The 21,227-nt window shown below is 36.8% G+C and overlaps 1 protein-coding gene across 6 annotated transcripts in view; it reads left to right on the top strand.

The window, feature by feature from the left end:
- SLC16A7 (solute carrier family 16 member 7) overlaps nt 1-21,227 on the top strand; it is a 185,454-nt gene that overhangs the window by 42,123 nt on the left and 122,104 nt on the right. The window contains exons 2-3 of one of the 6 annotated variants that reach the window (XM_046011630.1): nt 15,461-15,534; nt 18,780-18,823. The exons of 4 other annotated variants lie outside the window; for them this stretch is intronic. The gene's annotated coding sequence lies outside the window, so the exon portion shown is untranslated. The remainder of the gene's footprint in view (nt 1-15,460; nt 15,535-18,779; nt 18,824-21,227) is intronic. One more of the 6 variants, XM_046011627.1, reaches the window with a different exon arrangement.

The following is a 21,227-nucleotide window of genomic DNA, read 5'->3' on the forward strand; positions in this document are numbered from 1 at the left end:
GAGGCAAGAACAAGACTTTGTGAGACTTTATACCAGGTCCGATGGCCTTTTTTTTCTCTGAGAATAAGAAGCCAGATGGACCACAGGTGATGACTGGGGGTGGTTAGGGCACCTGAGGAGATGGGAAGATGTATAGAGTATAGTGGACAGGAAAGGGAAATGCCAACAGGTGTGAGGAAAGCTTACTAGAGCGGTATTGAACAGTGTGCTGAAATTGAAATGTATAGTGGCATTAGTCTACATGGTTAATCCATTTTTTCCCCGTTCTACTCAGCACTGTAGTTACCGGGCCCACAGTGGCAGGAAGACAAAGGCATGGTGATGTTAATAGTTAACGAGTACTTATAATGTGCTAAGAATTAAGCTTATTACATTATATATGTTGCCATATTTATTCCCTTCTTTCCTATGAGGTATAAGTGTTATTTCTGTTTTTAAAAAACAAATTGAGGATCCAGTTAGGTAACTTTCCTAAGATATTTTACCAATAAATAGCAGAACTGGGATTTGAATGAAGATCAACATTGCAGCTGGACAGAGAAGAAATGGAGGTTAGAAAAGGATTAATAGTTTGGGAGAAGATGTTAGTGTCAAGGGAGTGGAAAATTTCAAGGATTGATAGAAATAACATTTTTAAGGTTGCATGAAAGGAAACTAATTGAGAAGACTCCAGTGGTAAAGGCATTCAGCTTGGCCATTAGGTTTAAGTTGGAAGTAACTAAAATGAGAGTGGGAGTGGAGGTCACGAATTCTCTGGAGAAGATATTGATCGCAGTGCATGAGTATTGATTATGCATATTGATTATGGCGGAACTTTAGAGAGAAAAGAAATGGGTTTTGAAAAAATGACCTGAAAGCTGGTTGAGTCCAAATATTCAGGGTAATATAGCTCGGTTAGAAGAACTTAACAGAAGAAAGTTTATTTCCTTGTGTGAGTTAAAAAAAGAAATGATATAAAAGCAGCAAAGTGGAACTAGGATTTTGCTGATGCTGTGTTCTGGCTTTGGTGATATGGGTATGTATTCAAGGGTACTACATGTGAATCAGGTCTTCAAGGAGAAAAGAGTGTGGAGAGACAACACAATGTCCAATTTAGAAATAAGAAAGCTTGTGTATTTTAAAAAAAGGAGCCCAGGAAGACATGATGGAAAATGTTAGGAAGGACTTCAAGAGGGTGTGGTAGAGTGGAGAGCATAAACTTAATAGGAAAAAATACCTCACCCTGGGAATGTGAGATTGAGATGAGGATTAGTGATTAGAGGAATAGTTCATTTAGAGCTTTAGAGTGGTGGATACCAGAGGCATCAGTGGAATTTGATGGTTTCAAATTTGTAAATGAACTTTGCTATAAAGGTATTTTACTTTTTTTGATTAAAGATAGTTCCATGACTTGACTTCAACTACATTAACATTTGAACTAAGTGGGAATGGTGCTGTCTAAAGTTCTCTAAGTGTTGGGCTGATACCTTGATCAGTTCAACCTAAGAGTTGGATGAAATTAATTGGATTTATACCTCTGGTTTAATAGAATTTTACCTAAAAAATCCTAAACCTGATAGTAGCACATAATTTGTAGACATATCTTTGTATATTTCACTTGCTCAAAGCCTTATACTGTATTGGTTTAATATTTAATGTTTAGGATATTTATATCATCATCTTTTGGTTATTAGAACAGATTCCTAATTGATGATATTAATTTCCATTGCTATATTTAAAAACAGCATCGCTCTATCTATACATTTCCTTGTTCTACAATGCATGCAAAAGAACGGTGGCTTATATGAAATAAAATAGCTATGACATTGTCATGTGAATTTTCTTATAAAATTCATCAAAGTTTAGCAGTGAAAGTGTTTTTACAAACCACATAGTTCAACCATCCCTTGGTGCTAGCATTTAGGATCTTTTCATGAAAGTTACATCTTCTAACTATATGGTAATTGTGGAAAGAATGACTTGGAGCAAGTTTGAGGTTGGAATATTGGCTCCTGCTGCTAAAACTGTGTAACCCTGAAAACTTGTCTTCTCTAAGCTGTTTCCTGTTCTGTAAAATGGGGATGTAAGTATTATCAAAGAGTAATTGAGAGGATTGGAGCAGTCCAGTTAACTTTGAGATACCTTTATATTTACATGAAATAAAAATCTCTCCCTTTGTAGTTTTCTAACGCATGTGTTGTACTGCAGCTTCCTGGAATAACATTGGGAAGCTGGAAATGATTTTATTTTATTTTTTTTAAGAAGTTATTTATTTATTTAACAGACAGAGATCACAAGTAGGCAGAGAGGCAAGCAGAGAGAGAGGAGTAAGCAGGCTCCCTGCTGAGCAGAGAGCCCGATGTGGGGCTTGATCCCAGGACTGTGGGATCATGACCTGAGCCGAAGGCAGAGGCTTTAACCCACTGAGCCACCCAGGTGCCCCTGGAAATTGTTTTAAAACCAAGTTTCACATTAGTCAATTTCTGATGTTTATGAAACAGTCTGGGTTTGACAGCTTAGAAAGAATGGTTTATTTTCCCCAAAGATAACTGTTGAATGTCCATTTTAGGCCAGGCAAGACCATGTGGGAATCCCCAGGCCAAAAATCAGTTACCAGAGGAGTCCCATGTGTCCCAGGTGTAGTCTGCTTTAATTTCCATGCTATCCTCAGGTGTAGACTGGGAGCAGCTGTGGAAAGTATGGGCTCTGCAAATCTAGCAATGGATTTCAGAGCTCAGTAGCTTGGGACCTTGGTCAAGAACATTTCCTTTAGCTGGAGGTTTTGAGGCACATTCTTAAGAGGACCATATCACATTTGTCGACCCTACTTACATGCAAAAATAATACTGCTAAAGGCTCTGGTGCACAATTTGCTTCATAGAGTGAAAGATAAATAAATGTGAATTTGGCTGTTGGGGAGACAGCAATGAAGCAGCTAATAGAAGCTCCTATATGTTTGTCTCTCTTTTCATTTCCCATTCAAGCCCCCCTCACAGCCACTCCCACCTGCATCCTAGAAATAAACTTGGTGACACAGCAACGAGACAGGATCACAGAGATAGGTTTCTGCAATGTGTTTTGGATTTGTCCCTCTTCATGGTTAATTTTCAGTACAATACTAAAGAAATTATATTTGTTTTCAATACCAGTAGATTTTCTTTCGTGTTTGACTTCCTCAATTAGAAGGGAGGACAATTTATATCTCCATAACAGAGATATGGGAATGAGATTAGTGCATTCAATTTTTTTTTTTAAGTTCTGCAACAAAAACCTTTTGTTTTAATGTTTTCTCACTTTGTGTTCATCTTGAGATGGTGTAAGTCATTTCCTTAGATTCTACTCATATAATTTTATTACACTTGTTTAGAGATGTAGATTATACTGCTTATTAAGGTGTGTGATAGAATGTCTTGAAGTTGGCCAGAAACTGGCTACATACGTGGCTGTAAATACTTGTTGCTGTAGTTGTATGTAACAAGGGTTGGGCGAGTCTGTGTCCTTTGACTTTCAAAGATCACCTGTGGTGGTTGTGTAAACTTTAAACAGTGGATTTGTTTTGGGATATCTAAGAGTATGACCTGGTGCCGCATGCCAGTCATTGAAGCAAAAGGAATGTTACTCTTTAGCTTTGCCATAGTGTCCTCACTGTTCTCTAACCTTGAGCCTGTCAGCCACTTATCAGCTGACGTGATTTTATATTTCTGCCTCGATCATTAATAACTTACTTTAAATTCTCCTTTAAGTGTTTGCCATTTGCTTCCAAAACAAACATGTGTTCTGGGCTTGTCAGGAAAAGAAGGGAGAAGGAGATTTAAAGGAAAATAATAGAAGTGTTCTCAGTTATTTTTGGCTTTATTACTAATGCTAACTACTGTCGTAAAGTATGGAGTTATGATTGAGGGACTAATGAATAATTCATTTGAAGAACTTTTTCTTAAGCCCTAATGAACACTGAGTGTTTAGAAACATAAATGGACGCTGCTGCTAAGTTTAAGGGGGAAAACTCTCTCCTAGGAGAGATTACATGCTGTTTCTTCTGAAAGTCTGAGTGTGGATTTACATAGTATTAAATATTCCTTTTAGCCATACTATGTTTTCAAAAATAGTTCCTTATTTTTGGAGGAATTCTTGTCTGTTTTGTCAAATATACCAATAAAATTACCTGTTTCAGCTAACATATGTTTTAATTTTTGTTACTCTGTAGTAATAACCAACCACGTGTAAACATGAATATATGTTTCTCTCCTTGACATCATACACTTGGCTCCTTTAATAAACACCTTTATAAAAATATATTTTATTTATGTCTTAATTAATTTTTTTTCACAAGTTAGTAAAGATCATGAACCTTGGGTAATGCATTTTAGTTGCAATGAAAATTCCTGTCAATTAATTATGAGATGACCATACAGCAGACATAGAACTTTATGACACCACAGAGTATTAAAATAGCAATATGGAAATAGCTGCTGGTTCTTCCTAAAAGGTATGGTCATTTAAATCACCTAAGTAGTGGCCTCGGAAATTGCAGAATTGGAAATTGCAGAATTAAAAATACAGTATTTTTTCCTACCTCATAATTGGATTAGAGATTGAACATTAAGATAACCTTCCAGAGGCTTAGAGATTCCTGTGTTTGTTGTTGTTTTCTTTGCTTCCCCTTATTTGTGTTGATTTTCAGCATAGTGGATCAAGGAATTTCTCTTGGCTTCTAGATATGAAGTACACCTAAGTTTTTGGTATCAGTTTTATATTCAGGGGACTATAAAGTTAACCCCCCCCCCCCCCCCCCTTAGTAAAAGCCTTGGTAAAACTTATCTGTGATATAGACTTGCATGTTTCTGCAAGGTCTTATATATAACCTTTGTACAAGGTGAAGAGTACTCAGAAGGTCAAAAGGCATGCCAAAACAAGTAGAAAATATTTCATTTTAACTACTTCCCTTTAAAAAAATATTTAATGGATATGATCATATAACTGTCAAATTAGTCCTTTTTTTTTGCTTATCAGCCACAAACACATACTTTTGAGGTTTCTTTTTTTTTTTTAAAGGTGCACATTAAAGCACAAGAGAAAACTTTTACTGCCCTATTTTTGCATATCAGAATACTGTAAATTAAAATTAACTCTGATATTCTAATTCTCTGCAGTAAAATCAGAGAATTTCTAAACTCACATTCTTTTTTTGAGGGTTGGGGAGATTACAACCCTGAGATAATGACCTGAGCCAAAATCAAGAGTCTGACACTTAACGGACTGAGCCACCCCGGTGCTCAACTAAAACAGCTCACATTGTTTTAATAGGTTTTTAGTTGAGACACAAAGAAAAGAAAAAAAAACAACAACAAACCTTCCTTATCTCATCATTCTCAAATATGAGTGACATTATTTTATCTCAGGGGAGAATCAAAATATGAGATAAGTTGCTTTTTAGGTGTGGGATAAGGAATGTAATTATGCAGACAAAAGTGGATTGTAGCAAATAGTATCAATATATCATTGTATCTATAAATGAAATTAATTCAAAATATATACTTCAGTGGTAGTTACAGAAGCCAGAAAGAAAATTAATTGTGGTAGGATGTTTATGTCCTTAGATATGTTAACTTTAGTATAATAAGTAAAATGTAAGTTTTACTTATTATGCTATGATAATGGTAGTAATTTTATAAAATGTATTCTATATTGATTCTAAATTCAAATGTATTTAATTGTCACTGCAAGGAAATTCTTTGCAGGTAGAATTGACAAGTTTTCATGTGATATTATATGTCCCTAGTCTGTTTATGATAGTCTTGGAATTTAACACAATATGCAGATTGACTGCCAGTCTCAAATTCCTTCCATTTTAGACTATAATGTCAAAGTTCTCTGGTGAAATGAGGTAACAATACCAGTGCTATCCAAATGACGCTGTATTTCCTCCATTCTTTCCTCTTAGTCTCTGCTCCTGTGAAGTATATTTAAATATAATCTTTAAAAAATTGTGATGATCTTTTTAGGGTGTTCTTAATTTGTTAGAGCTTAAAAATCTTACTCCTGCTTTAATTTTTAAAATTAACAAATTAATTTAATTATAATTTTAATGTATTTATGAAATAATTTCAAATTATTACTTTAGAAACAGACATATACATATACTTATCCATTATCCTACCAAAAGTAGAGGGTAAGTCTCCCAAAAGTTAAAAACAGGTTATTGTTTTGAAATCCCAAATAAACTGGACTGAAGTGAATCTCTGATGTTTTTGCAAGAACTCCTCAGCACTTTGGGAAACAGGACTTAAGGCAGAAAATGCAAAGGTGGGCACAAACTAAGGCAGGCAATACAGTTAGGAAGTAGAATATGTGGTGATGTGAAGTAATTTAATTAAATCTGCCCTTATCTAAAGAGGGCCTTTAAATAAAACCTTGGAGGTTTAGAGAAGGCAAACACCATTTTCAGGCAGTGCAATAGAACAGTACCCGCTAAGTCTTTCAGAGATGGATACTTTTTTCATCTTTTTTTAAACATGAATCTCAATATTTAGATGGTTATTCTCAGATCCTTTTCGGAGTCACTGTTCAGATGTGATGCTTTCCTGTGAAAACCTGGACATGGGACTCTTGGAAGCCAAAGAACTCTGACTTGGTGCTGACAGAACTTGTGAGCACCCTCAGTGTGTCTAGTTACCCAAGTCATGCTGCTTGTGGAGTTGGTGGATCTTTTTTTTTTTTTTTTAAAGATTTTATTTATTTATTAGAGAGAGAGAGCGAGCACAGGCAGACAGAATCACAGGCAGAGGCAGAGGGAGAAGCAGGCTCCCCGCCAAGCAAGGAGCCCGATGCGGGACTCGATCCCAGGACGCTGGGATCATGACCTGAGCCGAAGGCAGCCGCTTAACCAACTGAGCCACCCAGGCGTCCTGGAATTGGTGGATCTTAATGTGAACATGCATATTGACTTGGCTGGTGTTTAAATCTGTTTTTAAAAATAGAATGGATTTTAGAGTTGGCACTAATAGCCTTTAGTCCTTCTATGACTCTGTATTCTGTGTGATCTCAGTCAAGAGATTAAGCTTCAGTTTCTCTGTGTGTAAAAGAGAGCCGGATATTCCTTTGTCGTAAGGATATTTTAAAGGGAATAAATAATAAATTTCAATAATAAGAATTTTGTTACTATTACATCCAAGAAAGAATTCTTGAGATGTCTTTGGTGCAAAATGGTGGTTTTATTAAAGATTTTTTAAAAAAAATGTATTTGTCAGAGAGCGAGAACGCACAAGCAGGGGGATAGCAGGCAGAGTGAGATGCAGGCTCCCTGCTGAGCAAGGAGCCTGATGATGATGGACTCATCCCAGGGCCCTGGGATCTTGACCTGAGCCAAAGGCAGATGCTTAACTGACAAAGCCACCCAGGCATCCCAAAGTGGTGGTTTTATTTAAAGCATGGGTACAGGACCCATGGCCAGAAAGAGATGCTGCCTCAGGATTATGAGGAGTAGTTGATTCTATACGTTGGGGTTGGGGGGAAATAAAGATAAGAGGAGTTCCAAAAAGATTTTCGTATGCTAAATAAGACTCAGGGATATAGGAGTTCTTGCTGTTGTCAAACTAAGGTTATTTTTCCATTTAGCAAGGTATTAACATCAAGACAGATTGGAGCTTCCTGGAGAAGCATTATATTTTGCCTGCCTCAAGTATTTCTCAGTGGGCTGCTGGTTATAAGGACATTTAATTTTATCTACATTTCCTTGTGCCTTTGCTTCCCACATCATAGGTACATACTTTTATTTATTTTTGGCACCCTTGAAAAAATAACTATAACTTGAACAAAAATAATGATACTGGCTTTCTTATATTTATATTTTATTTGTATAAGGCTTTCTTACCCACAACGAGTTTCCACACTCATCGTTTAATATAATTTGATTCTTACTACAGTCGTGGTGTAGAGCAGGTCAGGTGTCACTACCTCACTGTGTATATGAGAAAGTTGATGCTAGCCCTGAATCAAGGCTCATAAGTTATTAAGAGAGATTATTTGAAATCAGATGTTCATATAACCAGTAACTCTTGCCAGAATTATATTTAACTAGCCAAATTTCCTTTTGGATTTGGATTGCTAGCTATTTTATCTGTATTGTTAGAGGAGTGTAATAATTTACAAAGCTGAGTCAGCTGTTTATCATGAACAGTTCGGTCCTAGACCAGTTGGGTGGTCTTCTACCTCAAGTTCATGAACAAATCATGATATGTCCATGTGGTAGGGAGAATCATGGCTCCCACGTCCTAATCTTCACACATGATGGATATATTACCTGGGGAGGGAGAGGTTAGGGCGCTAATCAGATGACCTTGAGATTATCCTTGATTATATGCCTGGACCCAGTGTAATCACCAGGAGGCCTGATAAGGAGAAATGGCAGCATGAAAAGGACTTCAGGTGGCATTGCTGGTTTAGAGATGGACGAATGCAGCCACAGGAAAAGGGCGACTTTTAGAAGCTGGAAAAGGCAAGGAAATTGATTCTCCCCTTTGGCCTCCCACTGATACGTTGATTTTAGCTCAGGGAGACTTCTCACTTCCGGACCAATAAGATAAATAAATTTGTGTTATTTTATGCCACTAGATTGGTGGTTGTTTATTACAGTAACAATAGAAAACTAAGGTAGGCTGATGCTGCAACTATGTGGGAAACCTGAGAGGAGAGTGAGTTATTCCAGGGAGACTTTAGGTCAGTCATGGGGGGATTTGCTCCTTTGATTGTTAAATTTTTCCCATACTGAGCATCTGAGTGTTGAGGCAAGTTATAATACATCATCTGGTTCCTTTGGGATGCATGGCTTATTAAGGGGACTGGCTGTCCCTGTGTTTTCCTTATTAGTTAAATGCACAGATTATGGATCCTGAGTAGATGAGTTCAAATCCTGGCCCTGATTCTTACTAATTATAATCTGCCTAAGTATCATTTTTCATCTGTGAAATGAGAAGAGTAAAAAGTATCTTCTTCATAAAGCCACTATGAAAATTAACTTTGTTAATTTATGTTAAGTACTTAGAAGGGTACTTGACACACAGTAGGGGCTGTATAAGTATTAGCTGCTATTATTATTACTTTTATTCCTAAAATATTGTGCTCTCTATAGAGTCATACTTTATTTTCAAGTACAGTCAGGAAAGTGTCCAAAACTTCAAGGTGAATGCCTTTGGGGTAGAGGCATTTTAATGCAGCTAAATTCTGACAACTTCAAATTTTCTATTTAAGGTAATTTTTAAAATCTCTCGCACTTTTAAGTAACTCTCTAGCTTGTCTGTTCTCATTATCGCTAACATGTGGTTGGAGCAAATTTTGCATATTTTGCAATAATTCACTTCATTTAATTCATTTGTATTTCTATTTTATCTGTCATATTGTGAGTCTTTAGGTTTGTTTGGATGCCACTGTTGAAGCATGCGTATTTCTTGGTTCTAGGAAAAGTAAGCAGCACCCTGTAAAAAGAGGTCCTCATTTAAAAAAAGTACTTTACAAGTGAGAAACAGCTAGTCTGAATGTTGAATTTTCAAAAACATTCCGTTAGGAGAGGAGCCTCGAAAGCAGATGGGTAAAAATTGCTGCTTCTGTCTATGGGACACTCTCTGTTTCTGACAGTGGTGTGGTGCGTCTTCTTTAGGCCTGATAGCATATATTACATCGGCCTTTAGACTTTGGTAATAATAACTGTATTTTAAGGCACCATATATTAATCGATTCTGCCAACACATGTCACCCACCTCTGAATGTCAGCAGATGAATGAAGTCTGTTCAAGGCTCATATGGTGGGGAAGAACCCGTGACCCCCGAAATAGTAGAGTCCTAGTGGTGGAGTTAGGTTGGATGTGAGATCTACCCTCTTGGTCAGGCTATCTACACACAAAGGCCCGTAGGAACATGCTGTGATTTCTAAATTGTGATCATGCATTGTTCTTATGGAATAACTTATCTCTGCTTTTTTTTTTTTTTAAACCCCCCAGGTTTTCTCTAGCAACTGGATACTTAAAAACTATAATCACAGGCCAATTAAGTATGTGGTTTAGCACACATTGTGTGCTTTTAGTTAAATATTTCTGTTTTTCTTCAAATACATCTGACATCTTAGTGGTACCCTTTAGTTTGCTCTTTCAACCTCTATTTTACCACTCATTCCTCCCACAAGTCACTAAGTGGCATCTCATTTGCCTGGCTATAGCTAAAAAAATCTTAGGAAATCTGGAGGGGCTGTCCCCAAGGCACTCAGTTGTGTGGAAATAGGTAAATAGTGTGGTCTTAAAGAAACTTTTGAACAGTGAAAACTACAAAGGATATTACTCTATCACTCTTTCTTGCCTCTGGTTTAACTTTAATCCATCAGTTGAGGGTGGGAGGATGGGGAGGTGGGGGGTGGGGGGTGGCAGGAAAAAACAAATTATTTGAACAAAAAGTCACTGGAATAAATGAGTCAATGGAAGGTTTCAAGTAAATTTCAGACCAAATGCCTTGTCATATTTTCTTTACTTTTATATGCCTTTGTACCTTGAAACCACATGAAGAAATCAGCATGCTTGACAGTATTTTCCCTGTTAGACATTCTGCTAAGCACTCACTCTCCTCATGTCCTTTATACAAACTGGATTCTGTGGGTTGAGGTCAATGGTGATGACCAATAATTGGGCTTTTCTTTCAGGCAGAATGTCCAGATTTATATACTCTTGGAAGTGTCTTGAACCTAGGGAAGATTTTCAATTAAGTATTTAGTCTTCTCCATTCATGTTATGGTCTGGAAGTCATGAACTGTAAGTTCCTGCTATGAGCAACTCAGTCATATTTGCTAATAATGGCCATGGAAAAGCTGGCTAATAATGAATCTGTTTGTTTCAGATACAGGGGAATACATTTCTATGATATTGTTCTGATTATCGAATCCTAACAGTTATTATTTTTTTTTTAGATTTTATTTATTTATTTGTCAGAGAGAGAGAGTGCAGGCAGGCAGAGTGGCAGGCAGAGGCAGAAGAAGAAGCAGGCTCACCGCTGAGCAAGGAGCCTGACGTAGGACTTGATCCCAGGATGCCGGAATCATGACCTGAGCCAAAGACAGCTGTTTAACCAAACTGAGCCACACAGGCGTCCCAAATCCTAACATTTCTTTTCTTTTCTTTTTTTTTTTTTTAAAGATTTTATTTTATTTATTTGACAGAGAGAGGGATCACAAGTAGGCAGAGAGGGAGGAGGAAGCAGGCTCCCTGCGGAGCAGAGAATCCGATGCAGGGCTCAATCCCAGGACCCTGAGATCATGACCTGAGCCGAAGGCAGCAGCTTAATCCACTGAGCCACCCAGGCGCCCCCTAACATTTCTTAACACCTTCTGATGTTATGGCAGATGTCTTGAGTAGGTAGTTTTATAATTTTGGTTCTTCCTTTAGTGTATGTGAATGTATGTAGCAATGAGTTAAATTATACAAGAACTACACTATATGACAACTCTTAATACTTTATATATCTATTTTAACTTTAATAATTCAGGCTTGTTAACTGTATATGAATCTGTCTTCCATCATGGAAGAGTGACTGAGAAAAGAGAGCTTGTCTTATTTATCTTGGCATCCCTACTGTTCATAACACAATAGCTTTTGTATGTTAGCCGCTCACCAAATGTTGGATAAATTGATTAATGCAAAGGACAAATAGATTCAGCAGGTCCTTTCGACTCATCTATTTAATTCTTAAAAATGATGCTAACCTAGAGAATGTGGCTTGGATATGTCATCAAATGTTGCTTCCAAGATAGAGGCATTTCCTTTGTAGGGAACAGAACTCGCACTAGTAAAATCATCACATCATATAGACCAAACCAGAATGTCCCTCCTCTGTAGGAAGGTACATACGGATAAGAGGAGCCCAGAAATGTCTGTACTAAACTTGCTTAGTTTTTTTTTTTTTTTCCTTCTTCTTCTAAATTCACCCATCACATGGCGAATGAACTGAAGTGTTATTTTACCAGGAGTATCTCCATAAGGAAATAGGAAACCGCTGGGTAGGTGAGAAGCCTGAGACTCGGGAGGTTAGGTAATTTGTTCAAGCTAGAAAGTAGAGTATATGTCTGAACCCAAACTTTCTAACATGAAACCAAACACTTATTTTTAAAGAATCCTTTAAAATAGTGTGAAGGACAGCAAGGAGCTATGCTACACCATGGTAGGAAATAGAAATTGCTGGTTCCCCAGATGGTTGAAACCTAGTGAGTTGGCTGGGACCTGTCTCACAAGGCCAGCTGAAGGCAAAGAAGGTCCCTGTGCTCTGCTGTTCAGGGACACACCAGGAAAAGTAGAGTACACACAGGGAAACCAGAGAGGAATAAAAAAATTGAAACCACGTGATTTTTATTAACTTGGTTATAGCTCGTATAAACTGCCTTCACCATATGACTTTATATTACTTTTCTTTTTTCCCGGACCTCTCTTGTGATATAGTTGATATATGGAACATTGTATAAGGTGTACAATGTGTTGATTTGATACAGATGTGTATTGTGAAGTTATTATCACAATAAGGTTGATGAATGCACCCTACATAATTATCATTTTCTTCTTGTTATGGTGAGAACAATTACAGCTCTACTCTCCTAGCAACTTTCAAGTGTACAATTTGGTATTGTCAACTATAGTCACCATGCTGTCCTCACATCCCCCAAATGTATTCATCTTATAACTGAAAATTTGTACCATTTAATCAATATCCCCTCATTTCCCCCACCCCCAGCCCTCCACCATTCTACTATCTCCCTTAGGTCGATGTTTTTAGATTCTACATATACATGAAATCATACCTATTTGTCTTTCTCTGTCTGAATTATTTAGCATAATGCCCTCAAGGTCCATCTGTGCTATCACAGAAGCCTGAGTTTCCATCTTTTTCATGGATGACTAATATTCCAGGGTGTGTGTGTGTGTGTGTGTGTGTGTGTGTGTGTGTCTGTGTGCCTCTCTGCACATGCGCATATCGTATTTTCTTTTTCCATTTTTCCATTGATGGACACTTATGTTGTTTCCATATATTGGCTATCATGAATAATGCTGCAGTGAACATAAGAGCACGGATATCTCTTCAAGATAGTGATATCTTCAGGTATATATATTCATAGAAGTGGGACTACTGAATCACATGGTAGTTCTATTTTTAATTTTAGAGGAACCCCCACAATGTTTTCCTTGGTGGCTGTACCAGTTTACATTCCCACTAGCAGTACAATAGGGTTCCCTATTCTCCATATCCTCTCCAGCATTTATTTCTGGTCTTTTTTGGTCATAGCCATTATACTTTTCTTATTTATATTCCATTGCATCTGCATTTGAAGGTTTTATACTTCCATTTCAAATAATTTAAGGCACGCCTGGCTAACCCAGTCAGTTGAGCATGTGACTCTTGATCTCAGGGTTGTGAGTTTAAGCCCCATGCTGGGTATAGAGATTACTTAAAAATAAAATCTTGGGGCGCCTGGGTGGCTCAGTGGGTTAAGCGTCTGCCTTCGGCTCAGGTCATGATCTCAGGGTCCTGGGATCAAGCCCCGTATTGGGCTCTCTGCTCAGCAGGGAGCCTGCTTCCTCCTCTCTCTCTCTCTGCCTACTTGTGATCTCTCTCTCTGTCAAATAAATAAATAAAATCTTTAAAAAAAATAAAATCTTTAGAAAATGAAATAAAATTAAAAAATTTTAAAGGTTTTTATTAACTTTTAGTAAATGTATAAACTTATTTTGAGGTGTGGAAGAATTTCATACCTGGTGAGGTTTAACTGGGCCAGTAGATGGAATGTTGCCTTAAACTCCGTTTATTCATATCTTGTTAATGACTAAGGTCTTGTTAGTATTTTTTTAAAACCAAGAGAATTAATGGCTTCTAATTTACTAATGGCACATTAAACACCAGTGTTAGTATTATTGGCTATAATAATAGATGGAAATTACACACTTGATCATACTGTTTATAACCTGTCCCCTGGGGTGTGTGTGTGTGTGTGTGTGTGTGTGTGTTTGTGTGTGTTTGTGTGTATGCATGCATATAGATGGCTGTGGTGTGTCAGTGTTGGGAAGGGGAGGCAGGGAGTTACTGACCAGTTTTGACTAGGAGTGTGTCATGGTCTGAGCTTACATTGGCTGTATAATTTAGTAAAAGATATTGAGGCTTTACTCAAATAGAGAGATTGGGTGCTGGGATAACAATCGGAAAGCTACCAGATTTTTTGAAATTAAATGGTTCTTGTGGGAAAGAAGAAAAGGAAATAGATTTGAGTCCTTGGGGCAGATAGAGAAAGGGAGACAGTATTGCTGACTTGGAGACTTCGAGCTAAGTCCGTGGCAGAATGCTGGTATTTAATAGAAAGCTGTGAGGTCCCAGTGAATGCTGAGGGGAATGGCAGAGAGTGGAATCAAAGGCTCCGGGCTGGAAAGATATTTTTAAAGCACTCCCTCTCTGAAAAGTAAACTGAGGGTTTTGAGGGGGAAAGGGTGGGGGTTGGGTGAGCCTGGTGGTGGGTATTAAGGAGGGCATGTATTGCTTGGAGCACTGGGTGTGGTGCATAAATGATGAATCTTGGAACACTGAAAAAATAAAATGAAGTTTAAATATCAAAAAAAAATAAAAGGAGGGCACTTGCTGGAATGAGCACTAGGCGTTATATGCAAATGATGAATCACTAAATTCTGCCTCTGAAACCAATAATGCACTATGTGTTAACTGAACTGAATTTAAGTAAAAAATTTTTAAAACATAAAAAAATAAAATAAAGCACTCCCTCTCTGAACATGTTTCTAGATTGGCCGAATATGGTAGGATTGTCTATTGACTGGATGACAGTCAAAGAGGGAAGGGTCTTAAATGTTTCCATGTACCCAAATCACTCTTCCAATACTTTTGGTAAACTAGGGAGCCACTGTTGTCAACAAAAAGAGGGAAGTCTGTTGAAACGGTAGAATACTTGTATATTTTGTGTTTAGGACCACGTTGCTCCCATTATATTTTTCTGTGGCATATTGAAACTTTAAATGAGGGGCACCTGGGTGGCTCAGTGGGTTAAAGCCTCTGCCTTCAGCTCAGGTCATGATCTCAGGGTCCTGGGATTGAGTCCCACATCTGGCTCTCTGCTCAGCAGGAGGCCTGCTTCCTCCTCTCTTTGCCTTCCTCTCTGCCTACTTCTGATCTGTCTCTGTCAAAGAAATAAATAAAATCTTAAAAAAAAAAGAAAGAAACTGTAAAGAAATTATTCTATGAAAGCAGATTTAACTGAAGACTTTTTCCCTTTTATGCTTATCAAGGTTAAAAAAAATTCCTTTTTACATTGTAACTCTGAGGGATAATTAACTCAAGATTGTTTTCTTCTGTTATGTGCTTTTTAAATCTGTTATAATTCTGGAATTCAGAAAATAATAGGATCACAATCAATTGATAGATCACACTCAAAATGAGTATTCAGGTTATCTACTCTTTCCAGGAAAAGAAGAAGAAAAAAAGTTTTATTCAGATGAGAAAAGGAATCCATTAGAAGATTCTTATCATGTTTAGGAGGTATTTGATTCATTGTTTTTGTTTTTGTTTGCCTTCTGACTAGCTCCCTGCTTTTTTCACCCTAAGTATATACCCTTACTTTCTGCTCTGGAATTTCTTACACATTTTATTCGGATGACAAACTTGGACTTTCCACATTAATTCAGTTTTCACTCCTTAGTCATAACATACAAAACATCAAATCTCACAAGGGAAATGTAGAAATGCTGCATGGAACTTGGGAATAATGCTATAAACAAATTCATTGCCAAGAACTTATTGTCTTGTTTCAAATGCAGAATTAATAACCTGTTCCAAGAGCACACATGCTATTCATCAAGGTTTTCCCCTGAGACTATATTTCCTCTCTCTACTGTCCCCACATTATTGAAGAATTCTAGAAACTGGAATTAAAAAACAAAAAAAACTCTCACATTATCATAGTTTTGAAATTGCTCTTGAGAATTTGTAACCTTGGCAAAGGTTAGTCACCTTCAGCCATTTTTCTCCCCAGGGCTCAGGATGAACAAGTCTGTTTTGCACGTGGCTTTTCTTTCCTCAAAGGCTTATGGAGCAACCATGACTATCTGTCTATCTCACACCCCACAGAACTTAGTTGTTCAGCTTTAAGAACATGATTTCTCTGTGCTTTCACTAACATACATTTCTCATTTAAAAAAAAATCAAATTGTTGAACGTTTTACTGTGATTATGTAGGTGTCCTAAGTTGCATATTAAAGCCAATTAGTTATATTTGCCATTTTTTCTCCTTCAGCAAACATGGATTTAAATTAAGTAATTTTGGCTTTTTGGTAGCTCTGCTAAAAATGTGTATTTAAGATGATAAAATGACTTAGTAGGAGAAATGTCTTACATGAAGAAAAATAAATTCTACATTGAGAAATCAAATATATTATTTATAATTAAGAGCTCTTTAAAGTTTTCTGATGGACTCTATTAGTCATCAGACCATGGGTTCTATCACTTGGATAGTAATTTTTCAAGGATTTAATATTGTGATAACAGTAAGCAAAATCATATGAAATAAGTACAAAATACACTGTATAGCCTTCTTCCAACTCTAATCTTTCTAGACTTTATGTTAAGTTACTTTCATGATTATGTAATTTTTACAAATCAAACTTAGATGCGTGTTTGTGTTTCTCATTTTGTTTAACAGTATTTAGAAATACTAAGTGGAAAATATTAATCACACATTTAAGAGCTTTTTCAATGTAGCATTCTCATAATTAATAGCATGCTTACTTAACAAAGTTAATAATCATTTCTTTGCACAAAATTGAGTCTTATTGTCATATTTGCAGTATATAAGCACTGTTGATAAAGCACATGATTTTGTTGAAATTTTATTCATCCGCTGTTTTGAAAAATAATCTACTTTGACGTATATCTACAGAGTACAAAGTGAAGTTATTATTAATTGATTGGTCACCTTTATTACATCAGGTAATTTTACCCCAAATATATTATTGAACATTTGCTAGTTACTAAAAACTTCGCTATGTTGGAATAAAGGTATTTGACAAGTTGACAGTAAAGATACACTCTGCTTTTGATCACCAGATATACTACATAATTGTGAAATCCATAGTGCAATTTGTTTAGAGTATTACAGCTTCACTATATATTTAATTTTGTATTAAGTAAAATTTCTTAACTGTTTTGTTCTATTTTTTGAACTTAATTTTAATGAAGGAGACAGAAAAATATCGAATGCCATATTATGTAAAGGGATTTGTTCTATTTCATTAAATAAATTAGAGGAAATATCTAGAGATTATATTATTACTTGGTCATTGTAACCAGAATATGCATTTAGAAATTCAGCCTATTAAAATATTTAAGGGCTCCTGGGTGACTCAGTCAGTTAAGTCTGACTCCTGATCTTAGCTCAGGTCTTGATCTTAGCTAAGGTCTTGATCTCAGGATTCTGAGTTCAAGCTCTGTGTTGGGCTCCATGCTAGGTGTGGAGCCTACTTAAAGTAAACTAACTAAATGAATAAAATATTTGGGCAACATTTGTACACCTACCTATTCCTTAGTGCCTAGGTCTCAATAATGACATCTCTTACATGGGGAATCAAATTCTCTTTACCCACTGACCATGGATAAGATGGCCTCCTGTTCAGTGGAGAGGAGCAGGGATTTGGATACAAACTGGAATTGTAATCCAGGACCCATTATTTATCAGCCAAATGGCCTTTCCTAGGAATAATCAAAACTGTGAGCTTCATTGTCCTCATAAGTATGTATCATAATGTCTCTATTATATGGTTTAGAGAATCAGGTCATGGATATAAATTATTTGGTAAAATGCTGCCTAGCATATGAGAAACACCCAGTAAATGATAGCTCTTTATTTCTCCAAAGCCTAGTGTAATTTCTTCAAATACAAAGATGGCAACACTGACCCACCATCAGAATCACTGTCATACTCTTAGTTGAGGAGCTTTTCTGACAGAGGGCATGGTGCATTTACAGAGTGGCTGATCGAATAAAGAGTGTGTTTATGATTAGGTAACTAAAGCTAACTGGCCTCTTTTTTTTTTTTTTTAAGAGATTTTATTTATTAGAGAGAGAATGTGAGTGAGCATGAGCAGAAAATGGAGGTTGGTGGGGGGGGCAGGGGTAGAGGAAGAGGGACAAGCAGAGTCCCTGCTGAGCAGGGAGCCAGACATAGGGCTCCAGCCAGGGCTCCCAGGGCTTGATCCCAGGGCCTCAGGGTCATACCTGAGGAGAAGGTAGATGCTGAACCAACTGAGTCACCCAGGTGCCCCTGACCTTGGCCTCTTTATTTTATTGCTCATACCTTATCTAGTCCTAGATAAGAATTATCTAGTCCTAGACTCAGTGAAGATTCACTGGCATGTTCATTTATATATTATAGGAATTTGCAATGTGTTCTAGACATAATATGAAATCACATGGTGGTAAATACACTTGAAAATGTGTATTTTACATGATATCAACTCAGAGAAAAAGAATTAGAAGATTAAATTTAGCAGTTCAAATTGACACTTGGTTACCTTCTTTGACCCAGGTTGTGATTTAAGCCAACTTAACTTTACAGTCTGAAAAGTATGAACTCATTGTGCTTGTCAAACATGTTCAAGAAAAGAGAGGGCTACCTTTCCCCTATTTGAGAGAAGAGAGAGAGGGTAGGGAAAAGCAGATAGTCTCTTGAGGTATGTGTGCAAGTTTGCTTCTGGCTAAAAGTTAATTATTTAAGTTGCTTCTGTTCTCAGCTCTGAGCCCTGAGAAAAGTGGAAAACTCCTGTTCTTTATTCAGGTAACTTTTAAATTATACAAATTGTACCCGTATTAGGCTAGTCTTTAGATTATAGACATGTGGGTTTTTCATCTCTATAATATCAACTGATTTCATGTTTTAGGCTTAATGAAAGAACAATGAAAAACTATAAATGTTGACTAGTCCTTCTCTAAAGATTCTGCTTTTTGAGTTGTATGGAGTTAAGGCTAATGAGGTATTCTGTGTTTGCTTTAGGAAAATAGGATTTTTAAATGTTTTTTCTAAAACTAACTTGTCGTTCTTAAACCTCTTGGCTGAAAGATGTATTAATCATAATTACTTAAAATAATATGGTATATAATGTAGCCTGCCAAGTCTTCATTAGTAGGGAAGGTCCTAAAGTTTGCTTAACACTGACATTTTGAAAATTGCACAATCTTTAATCACTAAAATTTCATTTTTTTTAAAGATTTTATTTTATTTATTTATTTGACAGAGAGAGATCACAAGTAGATAGAGAGGCAGGCAGAGAGAGAGAGAGGGAAGCAGGCTCCCTGCTGAGCAGAGAGCCCGATGCGGGACTCGATCCCAGGACCCTGAGATCATGACCTGAGCCGAAGGCAGCGGCCCAACCCACTGAGCCACGAAGGCGCCCTAAAATTTCATTTTTATTGGATATTATACAACAGTGTCAAAGATAATCTAATTTTTCTTATTTTTTTAACGATTTTATTTATTTATTTGACAGAGAGAGACAGTGAGAGAGGGAATACAGGCAGGGGGAGTGGGAGAGGGAGAAGCAGCTTCCTGCTGAGCAGGGAGCCTGACATGGGGCTCCATCCCAGGACGCTGGGATCATGACCTGAGCCGAAGGCAGACTGTTAACGACAGAGCCACCCAGACACCCCTAATTTTTCCTATTTTACTTTTTTTTTTTTTTAAGATTTTATTTATTTATTTGACAGACAGAGATCACAAGTAGGCAGAGAGGCAGACAGAGAGAGGAGGAAGCGCTCCAAGCCCAGCAGAGAGCCTGATGTGGGGCTGGATCCCAGGACCCTGAGATTATGACCTGAGCTGAAGGCAGAGGCTTTAACCACTGAGCCACCCAGGCGCCCATAATTTTTCTTATTTTAAATCACTGTGTTATAAATGTCTGTGTGTACTTTGCTGAAAAAATTGTAGAAATAAATTGATTTTTTTAATGAAGCTTAGGTAATTTGTTCCCCAAATGATTGGGATTGTATTGTGGCAAGGATAAGAAGTTATTGATAGTTACATTGCAAGTGATGCTATCTATACAGTTTAGATGTAATTAAAGACATTGCTTACTAAATTGTATCATTTTCAAAGCTGGTTTCTAAAAATAAACATACTTACTTTATACATTTACAGAGTATTCATATTCTGCATTGAGTTCTCAAGGAGGGATGTTGCCACAAATTAGAAGAATTTATGTAGAGAGTCCTATTTTTTTCTAGAGTATCTGGCCATTGTTATCTTAATTCAGCAAGTATTCCAGGCCAAGAAAACCTGCTTTACACGTTGTATTGAGAGTCAAGGGGTAAAGATGAGTAAATATTAAAAGCTAAATTTTATTATGGTAGTTTTCCATTTCCATTTCTTTTGAACTGCAATTAGATGTCAGTCAATGATCATTGGTTTTGCGGTTGAAATTTGGAGCTAGTAGGAACCTTAAAGAACATCGCCTTATATACAAGGAGCTAAGTCCAGAGAGGGAAAGTAACAACTGTTGGGAGAGCTGGGACTAAAACCAAAGTCTCTATTTACTGCAGAACAATAGAGTTAATGGTTTATCAGTCAGTGTTCCTACTGTTTTCGAACGGGAAATATTTTATGCCTTAATACATTTTTATTTGGAAGTGTAGCTAAATAGGCACTGTCATTCATGGTATAATTCTCTAGTGAATTTTCCAGATTCACCCCTGGCTTTCCTAAAATTTGTGTGTCCATTTATTATAGTGCATAGAGTCCAATTCTTCTTTCTGTATATGGACTTGATTAGGTATGTTTAAGTTCTCAAGGTTGGAGAAGAGAGTATTGCTGATACACACTAAAATCATGCCTACATAATTTGTAACTTAATGTTTAAGTGGCTGTAGTTTCACTAATTAAAGAAATATAGAAATGAATAAAATTAAAATATCTAAATATAAATTTTCTTCATTTAAATTTTGAAACAGTCTGCACACCATCCAGTGATAAAACAATTATTTGATATATGATGATTTAAAAAATTAAGTTTAATTAAGGCTGATTTTTTAAAGGGGAATATGGATAGATTTCTTATCATGTTTTTAGTAGACTCTTCTATTCATCTTTTGTTATTAGATATTCAGAGCTAGGCTTGCATATATTAATATGTAGGTGCTGTTCTAATTCACTGTGACCATTGGATAGTCACCTACTTCTCAGTTTTCCT

Source organism: Meles meles, chromosome 7, assembly GCF_922984935.1.
Source record: "Meles meles chromosome 7, mMelMel3.1 paternal haplotype, whole genome shotgun sequence".
In the NCBI taxonomy this organism is placed as follows: domain Eukaryota; kingdom Metazoa; phylum Chordata; class Mammalia; order Carnivora; family Mustelidae; genus Meles; species Meles meles.